This window comes from Galeopterus variegatus, unplaced genomic scaffold (genome assembly GCF_000696425.1).
Source record: "Galeopterus variegatus unplaced genomic scaffold, G_variegatus-3.0.2 Scaffold13, whole genome shotgun sequence".
NCBI classification, from domain to species: Eukaryota; Metazoa; Chordata; class Mammalia; order Dermoptera; family Cynocephalidae; genus Galeopterus; species Galeopterus variegatus.
The window spans coordinates 1,171,086-1,186,709 of NW_007726124.1; the positions used below are offsets into that span (position 1 = coordinate 1,171,086).

The following is a 15,624-nucleotide window of genomic DNA, read 5'->3' on the forward strand; positions in this document are numbered from 1 at the left end:
AACTAAATTGGTGGAGTCAATCTGTAAAAAGGCGTGCGTTTGGAGTCGGGGGTCGCATTCGTGATCAGGGGGAGGCAGCGATGCCTTGGCTCCGTGCTGCCCTAGGCCGAGGGCGGTGCGGTGCGGCCGGGCGCCCCGGGCGAAGTGGACGCGGTGCAGGGACGCGCAGGGCCAGCGAGGGGAGCTGCAGGGTAACTTTTCCCAGGGAAAGCGGCCGGTCGTCCCCGCTAGAAGCCACCCTGCCTTTTGTTTGTTTTCCTGCTGGAGGCTGGAAGGCGGCCGGGTTCCTGCTGCACTACCATGCGCCGCGCGGCCCGGGCGTCCCCGCACGGAGCCCTCGGCCTGTCCTAGCAGGGATCGCCCCCCATTTCCAGTTCCTGAGCGGGCGGCTGCGCCCCCCTCGCCGAGGAGCTGCGCTCACCGCAGGGCGGTCCCCCGCCTGTGTTCGCGGCGCCAGTAAGTGGGGCTTACGGATTAAGGGGCTTTCTGCCGGGCGACCTGTCACTCGGGGTGCTGGGCTGGAGCTGAGGGGGGGACCCCTGCCCCGTGGCCCCGCGAAGGAAAAGGCTAATGGGCGGTAGTTCTCTCCGCGGTCATGTGGGTTTCTCCCTCCTAGCATGAAAACTCCTGTTTCCTCGGAGTCTGGAGGATTTTGATGGGTGTTTACTTTCCGTCTTAAAGAAGGGGATGATCCTAGCTATTTGAATTCCCTGTGGGGGCATGTTGAGGACTTGTTCTTGGAATTTCCCAGACTAGGCCCTTGGATGTCCCGCAAAGGGTCTGAGCAAGAATCCTCACGTACTTATTTGCAACCATTTTTCACTGAATTTCTTTCTGCTCTGATTTCTTTATTACTAATCAGAGTAGATGTTATGAGAAGAATGTTAAAGCATTTTCCAGAACAACTGTTTCTTTTGTAACGTTGATCTATTAAAGTTTGATTTTGACTAACATGAGAGCTTATATGTAAGGAAGTTTAATCCATCATTCTGCAGAGAAGAGTGTTCTTAAGACCTGCTTTTGCTAAAGCTGGACCAGGCTGAGGAAATACCACTCTGAATTTTGCTTGGGGTCTGGATTTCTGTGAGGTACTGCAGCTTGTGTTTTTTATATTGGCCTGGAGCACTCTTTGTTGTAATAGAAGTTTGATAGTTACAGTTTTCATTTCCCACATTTCCCAGTGAATGGGGGGATTTCAGGGTGTGCCCCAATAGTGAATGTAACTATTGCTGAATGTAAAATTAAAATAAGCTTTAAATTTGTGTAGTCAACATATAAAGGTATGTAAAAACATATGTCAAAGATATGTATAAACATATTAAGAAGAATTTGTGTATCAACCATATGCTTAACTGCACTAGGAGTTAATATATGCATAAATATGCACATTTGAAATAGTTTCTGAACAAAGCACTACAATTTGGTAAAGAATCTTGAAGGCCTTCTTATCTGAGGAGCAGGAATTGTAAAACAGTAGGAAGTGGGTGTAGAAATGAGAGCAGTGCTGGGATTCTTTATTTAAAGTGACATCTTGAACCATTCCTTGCTCCCTGAGGTCCAGCCTTACAGTGACCCTGCCCACTTTCTGTTTCTCCCTTTCCGCTTTGCCTTGTCACCTTCTCCAAAGTCAACATTGGTGTCTGGGCAGGAAGGGGTGCCCAGGAAGGGGCAGCCACATTTCTTAATGAGTTTCACATGGTGGAGGGGTGCATTGGAGGGTGGAGCCGAAGTAGGCAGACCCCTGCCCTTTTTTTTTTTTTCCCAAGGGAACTCAGCATTTAGTCATAAAGAAGTGGTTTTTCTCATTCAAGTTTCTTCCCTACAGACTATGCATAAGTGAGCAACCAGGACCAGGAACAAGCCATCTGGGGTTTTATTTATTGACTGTTCAACATCATCAGAGCCCTTTTCGTACTTTCATTGTTTGTTTTATTCTCACTGCTTATTAAGGTTCCCAGTGAAGGTGAAAATTATGTCAGTCATGACAGGAATTATCTTTAACCATCTTTTCCTTTATTTCCTTCATCCCTTCTATCAGTGATTCATCAAGACCTTTGAAATGTGTTTTATATAGATCCCTCCCTCTTTATTCTAACCCAGACCTCACCCTTCCTGGCCCTTAGTAAGCCCTCATTAAATGTTTGCCAAATGACTGAAGGAATGATACTCTTCTCTCTGGTCTTTTCAGCATCTTGTTGCCCTTCTAATCTTTTTAAATGATTACTTTCTCATGTCTCTCCTGGCCTTGCAACCTTCAGTTCCTCTCCATTATCCACTATCTCAAGCCTAAAATGATATGCCTGCTTTTTCAAGGCTTTTCATAATTGGCCTCATCTTCCTATGTGAATCCTATTTGCAGTTCAGCGTACATCTTTGCATTCTATGCCATTTGGTCTTCTTGCTGTCCTGCTGAGGTGCCAGTCTCTTTCCCACTGCTATGTCACTGCTCCCATTATTCTCCTCAGAACCTCCTTCTCTGCTTTCCACTCTCCTGCGCAACTCATATCCATCCTCGGACAAGGAGCCTAAGTCCTACTTCTTTCATAATATCTTCTCTACTCATTTCTTTTCTCTCTTTAAAGTCTCGAGATACTTGTTTGTTAGCCCTTGATTATATTGGCTGTATTGATCTCTAACTGGGTTAGGTTATTTTAAGCCTCTTTAGGTCAGGAGCCGTATTTTATGCATGGTAATGTGGTCTCATGGGCTTTGGAGTCTGGCAGAATTGGGGTCAGGGTCTGACTGTACTTATTAGTTGTGTGGCCTTGTGGGATTCTCCTTGCATTAATCCTCTCACATATAAAATAGGGGAAATGCTTCCCTCAGTGCTCGGGGTGTGAAGGTGATCTACAGTGCCTACTCAGTAACTGGCATATGCCTGAAAAAGGTCTCATCCCTCAATGATGACTAGCAGAGTCCTGAACATGTAGCATGTATTTAGTAAATGTTTGTCAGCTGACTTGTAGTAGACCCCAAGTCATGGATCAGCCTAAGGCCCAGAAATGCAGGGTAACTTTGCAGTGAATCCTTTAAGTATTATCCCTCTCTTACCTAAAATGGCTTGAACTTAGGTTGTTACTGGCTACAGCTCTGCTTCTGGGATAAGTTGCTATTTTTCCATCTGAATCTTGCCAGGAAAACTACTGCCTTAAAAAATAAATTTTTGTTTTTCACTGCTGCTCTTGCAGCAAGCTCCACTGTTTCGTTTTGTAGGATCTTACTGATTTGGAGTTGTATGTAACCCTTCTATTGATGTCTGCCCTTATAAAATGCATTTTTCTCCTTGTGGGGTGTGTGTGAATGTGTATGTTTGACTAGTGGTTCATTGGCAGAATTCTGGGTACAATGACCTTTCTGTGTATGTTGCTCTGTAAGCCTGCGGATAGTGTCTCACTGTTTCTTTTATTAGCAATCTTTGACAACCACAGCATTCTGAGAAGAGCTTATGACTTGAGTATCAGAAATCTCCTACCAGTGGACCTCAGTATTTGTGGTTGATGTGTTGACTGAGAGAATGCGCAAACAGAGGTGTGTGCAGGATGACTTATGCACATATTGTTTTGGGGTCATAGTGTAACCATGTCCTAGTTTGAGGTTGTGCTTACCTTTGAAATACAGTTTAACTTCCTTATCAAAAGACATGAGTTCTAGAAAATTACCTCAGAAAAAGAGTTTGTGAAGCAAATCATTTTCTGGGCCAAACTGCTTTAAAATCCTAAGAAAATGTTGTGGCTGGAAGAAAATCAGAAAATCCTTTACTTGCAGCCAAAGAAGAAGTAAAAGCAGCAGCATGGGTTCACCTCGAGATGGTAACTGAGGTTGATGTGGGCATTCATGCTCAATCTCTCTGCTCCTCGTGAGCTGCTTTCTGCTGTTAGAAAATATTACTACTCAGTATATTTTAGGGAAATACTCAATCCAAGCAGAAAGCTTTCATTCTTGATTTCCTTCCAAGGAAACTAAAGAGTCCTTACACGTTAAGTGTCTGACTTGCTGTGCTCTGAAAGTTGAAATCTTCATAGGAAGAGTTCTCTTGGTGAGACTCACCTGTGCAGGCTGGAAACAAATCCTGTGTGTGTTGACTTGTGAAGCTGTGTCAAACTTCGGATAAAGCATATCTTGGAAGATCGGCCACTTTTTTTTTTTTAATATGTGCGTTCAGGATTAACAAAGTGCCTTTTACCGAAAGGGAAGTCAGGAGCGTTTGATACATTTTTAGTAGATTATCAAACCTATGTTATATCCACACATATAAAAATACACTACTCTGAAGATAACAGGGATTCTATTCTTATTATAGTTGTGTCTCTGGATCTCACCTGTAAAGGAAGGATGTTGGATGATCATTAAGGCCCCTTACAGAAAAAAAAATTCTAATTTTATAGTCTGAAGATTCCTCAACATTATGCTTTGAACTTGGGTCCTTTTGAACTTAGCATTGACATCTACACTAATTAGCATTTGGTTATATATTATCTTACTTTAAATTATTGAGGGCTACTATAAAAAATAATTCCCCAGAACCAAAAAGAAAGTATTATGGTGTAATAACCAACTATATTTGACAATAACCTTAAAGTTACTATCTGCATGAACTTAGTTTCCAGAAGACATTTGCCATCCTAACTCAATTTTTTGAAGTGGGAGGGCCTCAATAGTCCTCACATTTCATTTGGAACTTCTCCTACCATGCTGAGGACCATCAGTAGGCACTTGATAAATGTATAATTATGGCCCAGAGGTGGCTGTTTTTGAGGAGAGATCAGTGTGAGTCATTTTTTACCTTTCTGTAGTGAAGTATGACTTGTGATAAAGTGCTGCTAACATGTGACTGCCCTTGTAGCTACTATAAAAGATAATGCCCCAGAACCAAAGAGATAAAGTATAATGGTCTAATGTCCAACTACATATATGATATTATCATGAAAGTTACTATTTGCATAAACTTATAGTTCCTAGCAGATAATTGTTAATGGTTTGTTCTCTTAGACACTGCCTTTGCTTTGAAAGTGAATTTATTAGAGTATTATTTAGCTAAAACAAAGCTAAATGAGAAAAAAGTAAGATATACATACCTTCATGTCATCTTAGCTGTTGAAAAGAAAATGTTTTCCTAAATTAGTGTTAGTTTTTAGAAGGATTCATAATTTTTGTGCCATAGTCCCAATATAGTTGTCCACTTTTGCAAAGAAAGGGGGCCAGATGGGGTGGCAGTGGGGGTGGACTTGGTAGTTCAGAAAAATCGCCTATAGTCAGAATTACCCTTTATAGATCCATAAGCTGCTCATTCATTCATTCAACACATCCTTTTAGTGAGCACCTATTTGTGCCAACTAGATGCCCGGGACCCCTTCAGGAGCTGAGAATACAGTTGTGAACATAACATAATTTTTGCCCTCACAGAGCTTATATTCTAGGGATAAACACAGTTTTGTGTATGTAACCCTGTAACCTAGGGGCAAATGAGGGTTGTGTGGAGAGTGCTAAAGTGTTTCTGCTCACTTGCAGGGTTTCCTGTTTCAGGGTTGACAAACTATGGCCTATGGACCAAGTCCTTCCCACCACCTGCTTTTGTAAATAAACTGGTATTGGAACATAGCCATACCCGTTTATTTGTATACTGTCTGACTGCTTTCATGCTTCAACAGCAGAGTTGAGTAGTTGTGACAGCGATGAATAGCCGTCAAAGCCTAAAATATTTACTGGCCCTTCACAGAAAAAGTTTGCTGAAACCTGCTCTATTTTATTTTTATATTAAGCCATTTCTTCCTTAATACATTTGTTGATTTGTTTATTATATGTGATAGTGAAGCATCTTATACCACATGAGATCAGCACCTTAGTTAAATGTGCTGTGATATTTGTGGGGTTTCTTTGTTGGGTTCTTTTTTTTTTTTTTTTCTGTAGCTGGCCAGTACAGGGATCTGAACCCATGACTTTGGTGTTACAAGACTGTGTACAGTTACAACTGTAACTGTCCAGCTTGTGCTGTAATATTTGTATAGAGCTTAAACATATATATATTTTTTTCAATCCCCTTATCTTCACCTCACCCTGTCTTGTCCACCCCTAAAATGTGGGCTGGCAATCAGGTGAGCAGTTGGAGCAGGGACTATTGCCACCCTTGATAGTCTTCAGTAAGCTGGGGGCTCTTGCTCTAGCTCATCCACAGTTTTACACAAGACAGGGTGAAGTTATTCTTTTCTAGCTCTTCCTTCCATCCTTCACAGTCCACAAAAGCCACTTATATGTCCTAGCTTAAAATCATCTGCAAGTGATTGATGTTTTTTTTAAAGTTCAGGCATGAGCACCTTTGGTACTGCAGGAGAAGCGGTGCGAAGTTGTGGACCCTTCTCTTGGGATTAAGGACCTAGTGCAGGAGGAGTTCTTGTCTCAGAAGCCAGGGCTGAAGGAGGAGAGGGAGATGAAGGCACGAAGCAGTTTCTGGGGTATAGACAAAGGCACGCCATATAAATGATTTTCTCCTGCTGTCATCCAGTTGGTGCAATAGCTGGAAGCATCTTTAATGCACTCCTCTGTCAAGGTAAAGGCAAAGCAAGTTCCACGTTAAGGACAGTTCTTTTGGCCTTGTAGCTATTTCCAATGCAGAAAAAAGCAGTGGTCCAAGAGGCGAAATGCCTAAAAGATTTGTTTACTAAAATGTATATGGCCAGAAGAATTAGGGCCCAGGGAGATGTACTATTTTTAGTACCCTTTTAAAAGAAATTAATACTATTAAGTTACTGTTATAAAGTTGTGACACATTCCAACCTAGAATCTGAAGTGTAATTATAAGCCTGTCAAGGTAAAATGGAGCTCAGAAGTAACATGAGAAGGGTCATTTAATGATTTTTGCACATAATCCAGTTTTCCTATGAGGATACATGACAGTACGGGAAACTTTTCAGTGTAAAACAATTAAGACAAAGGGAGACAAGCTCCTCCTAAGGGTCCAAATGTTGTAAGGGGACCTGGTAAACCACAACTCCCAGAGAGTCCCAAGTTTGCATATAATTTTCTATCCCCTGTCTTAAAAAAATGCATCATGGTGGCCTGTATTCAATGACCATCAAGGTTTCAAAATAAAAAACGGACTACCATTGTCCCTTCCCTGCCTATGACTTCCAGGCTATGAATGAGCAGGGTGCCCATCATGAGCTCCTGGCCATAAGCAGATGTTCTTTGCCTCCATCAAGGACTGAAGTCCAGGAGAGAGAATTGGAGCAGAGGTTTTCCCCAATGTCACCTAGCCAGGAAAATCATGACATATTTCAAAGATTTTCTGGAACTCTTTGAAAGAGAGCTAAAGCCATCTTTCTCTGTTAGTTGGGTACAGCCTCACCCAAAGGCCTGATCTGCTAGCATGGAGGGGCCTTCCTATGATCCTCTGAGACACAGTAGTTCCAGCTTTGTTGTGGGGGGCCCAGGCAGCCTGCCTGCTTCAGCCATTCTGTGGTACTTGCGATTCTTCTGCTTCAGAATGTCAAAACATTTCTAGTCAGATCAAACAATTTGATTATCTTCACTTTGCACTTGAAGAACAGAAGCACTGAGAGTTTTGAGGTACTTACCCAAGGCAGTACAGAAAATAAATAGCAAAGACTAAAATTCACATTTGGGCCACTGAAACAATCTTTGAGTCCCTGCTCTGTGCAAGCAGAGTGTGAGGTCTGAGAACACAAAGATGAAGGAAGTGTAGAGAGTGACCTGGCTGATGCAGAGGGCAGATCCTCCTGTCACTCACCACGGGGAAGAGGCAGGCAGTGGGGTGAGGCCAGAGCTCTGTGGCATCCCTGTCTATGGTGTCTGCGTGGGTTGAGGCAGGAGGCTCTGAAGAGGTGATGAGAAGGAATTGAATCTTAACTCTGGGGCCTGGCTGAGGCACTTCTGCCTCTCTTGAAAGAGAGATGTGTAACATACACGGTTCCTTTGGGGCACTGTCTTCTACACTAGCCTTATGTGCATGTGATGGGAAAAGCAAAAACATTTGTCCATTCTTTTCTTAGACAAATGCTAGCTTGATTCCTAATACAGAATCACAGAGCATTAGAGGAAGAAGCCAGCTTACATCATCAAGTCCAATGCCCTGATTCCACCAAAAGTAAACCCAAGGGCCAAGAGATACTCCGAGTGACAGTGGGTCAGTGCTGAGTGGAAACTGGGACCCAGTGCTTCTTTGTTGCATTCACTTCACTTCCACCATGGGCATGTTGGGGCTGCTGAGGGCCCCAGTAGGTTAACTGATGTTTGATTATAGAATGAAGCCAACTAGAGCACAGCCACATTACTGGTTTCCATATTTGGACTTTGAGATACAAAGCACTTCTATTCCTCTCATTCTCAGACCCTCCAAAGATTTCATGATCTTTCGACCTTTCCTGTAAGTTTGGTACAGTCAGCCTGGGTTCCTATCTCAATTCTACCACATAAGTTGTATAATCTGGACAAGCAACTTGTGTCTTAGTTTCTTTATCTGTGAAATGGGAAGGATGATAATAGTACTGTGGACAAGTTACAGTTTTGGCTTATTTGACATAGTAAGAAGCAAAGTGTGGATTAGTTATAGTGAGTGATTTATCCAAGTTAATTCTTGGAGTCAGTCAGCATATTTGGAAGTTCTTCTGGTTCTAATATGCTAATTCCCAAGTTAATCTCGGGCTACTACATTCCATTCACTTCTCAGGTAATGTTAACTGTCTATACCAGGAGCTGAATTTAAATACTATTGGGACAGAGGAAGCGAAGAAGACTCAAGAAAGCCTTGTGTGTGCTTGTCAAACAGTAAGAAATTGCTCTCTTAAAAAAAAGAACAATTTTTCTTTAAACATGAGGGTTTTTTTTTTTCAGGCTTTTACTTTGTCACTTTTAATAGAGGCATAAGAGAAATATTTTTCTTCTGAAGAAGACTCAAGAAAGCCTTGTGTGTGCTTGTCAAACAGTAAGAAATTGCTCTCTTAAAAAAAAGAACAATTTTTCTTTAAACATGAGGGTATTTTTTTTTCAGGCTTTTACTTTGTCACTTTTAATAGAGGCATAAGAGAAATATTTTTCTTCCAGGAAAAGAAGTGGTTGTGAAGGTGCAGAAAAAAAATGACAACTGAAAAAAAAATGGCAACTGACAACAGAGAGGATGGGGGCTGTGCCGAGCTTCAGAGCATGTACCCAGCCTAAAGAGGTGCGAAGTCTGTCTTTTTGTTACCATTGAGAGCCAAAGACCCCATGTTGTTAGCTCTTCAGTTTTTCCAGAGAAGCCCTGAATCAGGATTTGTATATGAAATTTCCAATTTTAAAAAACAGACTCAAAGCATACCTCTGGATTCAGCCCGCAGACTGCTAGTTCACAGCCTCTGGTCCACACATAATGGAATCTCCATATGCTAATGTCAGGTATTTAGAGATTTGAGGTGAGAATTGTGAAGTCTGGTCCATCATGCAAAGTTAGAGAGAAAATACTCTATATTTCAAAAAGGAATGCCTTTGTTCCTTGGGTAAGTAAGTATAGATTTCTGATTTCATTCCTAAAACACTCAACTTTGAATGAATGCAAACCACTGCTGCTGTAATTTAGACGATATATGAAAATCTTTGGGGTGTTTTGTTGGAGAGTGGTAGGCTAAACAAGAATCCACAAAGATATCAGGTCCTAATCCCTGGAACCTGTGCAGGTTACCTTATATGGCAAAATAGATTTTGCAGATGGGATTAAATTAAGGAATTTGAGATGGGGAGATTGTCCTGGATTTTCTGGGTAGGCCCTAAAGGCAAACACAAATCCTTTTAAGAGAGAGGCAGAGGGAGGTTTGAAGATAGAACAAGAGAAGACAATGTGACCATGGAGGCAGAGATTGAAGTGATATGGCCACAAGCCAAGGAGTGCTGGCAGCCACCAGAAGCTGGAAGAAATAAGTAATGAATTTCCCCTTGAGACTCTGGAGGAAATGGCAACACTTTGATTTTTGGCCCACTGACACTGGTATTGGACTTCTAGCCTCCAGAAATGTGAGAGAATAAATTTCTGTTCTTTTAATCCACCAAGTTTGTGGAAATTTGTTATAGCAGACATGGGAAACTAATACAGCTGGTAAGAAAAACTTTTTACACTTTAAAAAAATTATTTTTTGACAGTGATACATGGATCAGAATATGGATAAATGACATGCCCTTAACAAGAGAAGTTAGCCATTATTTAGAGATCAGTGGCCCAGAGCCTTCGTTTAGATTCCTAGCTAGTGATCCACAGAGCAACTTCTTCCTGTGCACTCTTGTCCCCACTCTTCCAGTAACATACCTCAACTGCCATCTCTCCTGGTCATTTACGTGTATTTTACTTTGTCAGCTCAATGAGAAGTTCCCAGAGGCCAGATCTATCACCTGCACCTCAGTACTAAACATAGTACCTTATACTTAATTTTTCACTTGAGTGATGCTTTGTTGATACTTAACTTCTTGAGCATATTTCAGATATTCCTGTGTCTGAATATACTTCTATAAAATAAAGTTATATACTTCTATAAAAATAAATATTTCACATATTTCTATATCACGCAACATAAATATGAGTACATTTTGCAACCATAGAAAAGACAATAGTTGGCTTTTGTACCAAATTTAAAGGAATACAACAGTAGAAACTGTCTTCTACTTATGGACTGAGGTCTCAATGGAATGACTTATGGGTAAAATATTGTGGGATGAGCAAGAGAGGGAACCGGTAGGATTACTCCTGCCAGCCTAGTGGCCAGGAGAGCCCGGGAGGAAGCTGAGTATGCTGCCCGCCTATTCAGCCCACAGAGAGACACTCAGACGCAGCAGGGGTTCCGTCAAGCAGTTCTGTTTATTTTCACACAAGCACCTGCTTTTATAAGCATATGGCAAGGGGATTTCCTAACTTCAACCTATCATCTTAAAGATCATGTGAACGTGCATCTTGCTCTAATGCTTTGCTATTACGATCACGCAGTGAGCATGAGCATGGAAATATCTTTTATCCAATAATTTTAAACTATGTCTTTCCTTGGCCACTCCCTGGCGGCTTCCGTCAGGCACCATCTTTATCTCTCCTGCCAGGCAAATGTTTTCAACAGATTACATACGCATATGTGGGTGGGGTCGTGGCTAGTTCTCTGCCTCGGGAGGAGGTGTGTGGCCTCAATGCCCCAACAGGTCCCCCTTTTTGTTTTTTATGAGCAGCTGTAGGCGGCTAACCTCACAGCCTCGCCAGCCTCAAGTGGTTGTGCCTGTCTTAGGTTGTCCCCCTCTGGGGATGTTACCCGTCATTGACTATCCAACCAAGCAGAGGTCTGGGGGAACTCTTTAGTATCTGGAATAAATTTTCTGGAGGGCCATATTTACCCGTGGGTTAGAGGGTTTCTTTTCTTGGGCCACCTCGTCTACCACTTGGGTGAGTATAGTGATAGACCCCACATTATGCCATATAAGGTTAATTATTTTGATAAGCACCAATGGGCCAATTGTTACTGCTAACAGAGGATAACAACGGGACCTGCCAGGTTGTGAGCCAAGGAGAATTATTAAACCATGACTGAAACCAACTTGCCTGAGTTCTCATTCTCTTTTGCGCTTTTCTAAATTTTCTCTAACCTTAGCTAAAGATTCATGCACTACTCCTAAAATATTGTGGGATGAGCAAGAGAGGGAACCGGTAGGATTACTCCTGCCAGCCTAGTGGCCAGGAGAGCCCGGGAGGAAGCTGAGTATGCTGCCCGCCTATTCAGCCCACAGAGAGACACTCAGACGCAGCAGGGGTTCCGTCAAGCAGTTCTGTTTATTTTCACACAAGCACCTGCTTTTATAAGCATATGGCAAGGGGATTTCCTAATTTCAACCTATCATCTTAAAGGTCATGTGAACATGCATCTTGCTCTAATACTTTGCTATTGCAATCACGTGGTGAGCACAAGCACGGAAATACCTTTTATCCAGTAATTTTAAAGTATGTCTTTCCTTGGCCACTCCCCAGCAGCTTCCGTCAGGCGCCATCTTTATCTCTCCTGTCCAGGCGAATGTTTTCAACAGATTACATAGGTTCTGTTCCATGGATCTATATATATAGTGCAACTAATCCTTCTCTCTGATATCCCTTTCTATACTTGAAACTGTTGTCATGGCTTCCCAAGTCTCTCTTGCTTCCAGCATCCTGTGTTTCTTCAACTACTATTTTCGTGCTTTCATTCAGGCCCCTCACTACGTTCTATAACATCTTTCTTGAAGTTTGGCATCCAGAGTTGAACAAGAATTCAGGTGTCGATGGGACTATGATGCCCCTTGTTCTGAACCCCGGGATGTTACATTGCACAACTCCATTGGGCATCATTCACGTTGTGTTCCATGTGTACCCTGGAGCCGTGCAATGTAGCAGCCTTGTGTAAGTGCTATCTTCCTATAAGTTCTCTAATAATGTGCTATCTTTGGGGGAAAAAATAGAACATTAGAGGTATTAGCAGTTGTACTGAGCATCTCCAATGAAAGATTCAACACCCGAGAAAACAGAACCCATGTCTCTGCACATTGTCCAAATAACAAATGCACACATTACCTATCCCAAACCTGTATGTCCTGCTGTATCTAAGAGTCAACCAGTCCAGTGCCTTTGTTCAGGCCTTTATCATATTTCACCTGGATATGTGCAGTGGCCTCCTAACTAGTCTTTCTGCCTTTAGTCTCTCAATTCTAACATCTTTTCAGTCTCCAGAGGGATCTTCTTCATGCTGTTTTCTCTGCTCAGACACTCTGAAGAGCTTCTGCTGGATAAGGATCAAACCCCTGCATGACATATCTCTTAACAATTGGGCCCCACCCTAACAGTCTAGTTATTTCAGGCCATTTGCCCACTGCCCTTCCTTGGTTTTATGCTGTAGACCTGGACTTCTCAACCTCGGTTGCACTTTTTTTTTTTTTTTTTTTTTGCAGCTGGCCGGTATGGGGATCCAAACCCATGACCTTGGTGTTATAAGGCTGTGCTCTAACAACTGAGCTAACCGGCCAGCCACACTGGCTGCACATTAGAATCACCTGGAATGCTTTTAAAACTATCAAAGCTCAGTCCCCACCCTCTTGTGGACTGGTCCTCTTGCGGGTGGGGCTGGGCATTTGTAGATATTAAATGTTCTCCAGGTGATTCTAATGCTCAGCCACAGTAAGAACCACGAGGCTTTTGTCCTTTTGTGAATATACCAAGTTCATGTACTCGTCAACATTTTGCACAGTTTTCTCTGCCCATAATTCCTTCTCTCCTTTTCTGTGTAATAAAACCTTGCTCATTTTTCAATACCTCAGTACCACCACTCCTTTGAAGGGTTGTCAGATCTCTTCCCTTCTCCCAAGAGTTAGTTGCTCTCTCTATGTCCTCATAGCCCTTTCTGTATTTTTCACATACATGTCAATTGTGACTTAAAGATCATTACATTATCCATGATGTGCCCCCAAACCTTGTATAATACTTAGCATCTCAGTAAAGGCTGAATAGAATTACACACTCTCAACCTGATACATGTCAATTGTGACTTAAAGATCATTACATTATCCATGATGTGCCCCAAAACCTTGTATAATACTTAGCATCTCAGTAAAGGCTGAATAGAATTACACACTCTCAACCTGACACCAGTGCTTGAAGAGACACTAGTCTGATCTGATGTGCAATCATTGTGTAATCACCCAAAATAACATAAGACATTAGCAAGCAACTACTATGGTGTGGTGTGAGTCAAATCTTGCCAGAGGAATTGAATTTCATTCCTTGATAATATGACAAACTGTAACAAGGAGGAATTGTCAGGGTGACTGTGTGTTGAATGAATGACCCAGTCTGTCTTTATTTCAATAAAGCTCTTAATTCCTTCACAGACAGCTTTCTCAGTGGTAATCTAGGAAAGCACTGTTCCAATTATACAGTTTAAGTGGGTGAGGAAATAGTGGGACATTATCAAAGAAAGACTACTGTGATTAATTATTGATAGATCTGAACCAGTAGTATAATGCCATTGTCAAAAAAAAAAAAAAAGGGGGGGGGGGACCCACGTACTACTATAATATAGATCATTATTAAGTTTTGGTCACCATAGCTCATCAAAGAGATGTTGAAATGTGTGAGGATTTAGAGATGAATGCCAAAGATAATTAAAGGAATGGGAAATGGGTCCTGTGAGGAAAGGTTGTGTAATTAAGACAGGAGACGGTCAAGAGACACACACTTGATTACTAATTTCATGTGCATACACATTTTTATGACTTGGTTTCTTTATATCCCCCGAAAAACTAAGCATGAGGAAATTAGCATAAACTAAAGTAGGCAAGTTTTGGTTGGACATTGTGTTAGGGTTCTTCAGAGAGACAGAATAAATAGGATTTGTTATAAATATGTGAGAGGGGATTTATTAGGGGAATTAGCTTACGCAATTGTGAAGAAAAGTCCCATGGTAGGCTGTCTGCAAGCTGGATGCCAGTAGCATGGCTCAGTCCAAGTCCAGAAGGTCTCAAAACCAAGGAAGCTGATGCTGTCCCTGGTGTAAGTCCTGGATCCCAAAAGCTGAAGAGTCTCCAGCTCTGGTGTCCACAGACAGGAGAGAAGAGTATATCCCAGCTCAGCAGATAGAGAGATTTGCCTTTTTTCCCCGTTTTTTTGTTCTCTCCAGGCACCCAGAAGATTGGATGGTTCCCACCCATATTGAGGATGGACCTTTCCCACCCAGTCCACTCAGGCTGTCGTGCTAATCTCTTCTGGAAACACCCTCATAGACACACCCAAAAAGATAGTTTTACCAGGTTTCTCAGCATTCCTTAATCTAATCAAGTTGACACCTAGAATTAACCCTCACAGACATGAAGAAAAATATTCTAACTGGATTACAAAATGCAAATCCGATCATGTTAAACATGTTAATTTACTTCCCATTATCTCTTAGGATGAAGCCTACTTTTTAAAAAAAAAACTAAAGAATGCTGTTTTTTAGCTGATTTTTGACAAATCAAGGTTCTAGTGATTTTTTTAGGAAGATGACATACAAAAATAGTTTGGGATGCAATCTGTTGGAAAATGAAATTATGAATGATGCAGAATTCATATTTGCTATATCAAAATACAGATGATAAATGTGAAGAAGAAAAAGAGGAAGACAAATGCAGAGCCAGAATTGCTGGTGCTGTGGCCCAGATTCTCTTTTTATGTTATGTTGAGGCACAGCCTAAATCCAAAACAGTCCACAATACAGTAATCATTAAGTGGAGAAATGATGTTGTATGATAGCATTCTGTCTTCTGAATGACTTAATATTAAATAAATCTAATTTGTATGTTTTAAAGCTAAAATAAAATGTTTAAGATGCATCTATCTACCTTTGTAAAGATTCCTTTTCTTTACCATTTTGAGGCAAATTTTAAAAACTTTTGTTTATAATGATTTCAGATATATAGGAAAGTTGCAAGAATAGTACAAAGAATAGCCATATACCCTATCTTGGTCTGCTCAGGCTGCCATAACAAATTATCATAGACGGGGTGTCTTAAACAACAGAAATTTATTTTCTCACAATTCTGGAGGCTGGTAAGTCCAAGACCAATATTCCAGAAGGGTTTGGTATCTGTTGGTGAGGGCTGTCTTCCTGC

General features: G+C 41.6%; 1 protein-coding gene across 1 annotated transcript in view; it reads left to right on the forward strand.

The window, feature by feature from the left end:
• The first annotated feature begins 323 nt into the window (after positions 1-323).
• ICK (intestinal cell (MAK-like) kinase) overlaps positions 324-15,624 on the forward strand; it is a 63,068-nt gene continuing 47,767 nt past the window's right edge. The window contains exons 1-2 of the mRNA XM_008593343.1: positions 324-456; positions 9,058-9,175. The gene's annotated coding sequence lies outside the window, so the exon portion shown is untranslated. The remainder of the gene's footprint in view (positions 457-9,057; positions 9,176-15,624) is intronic.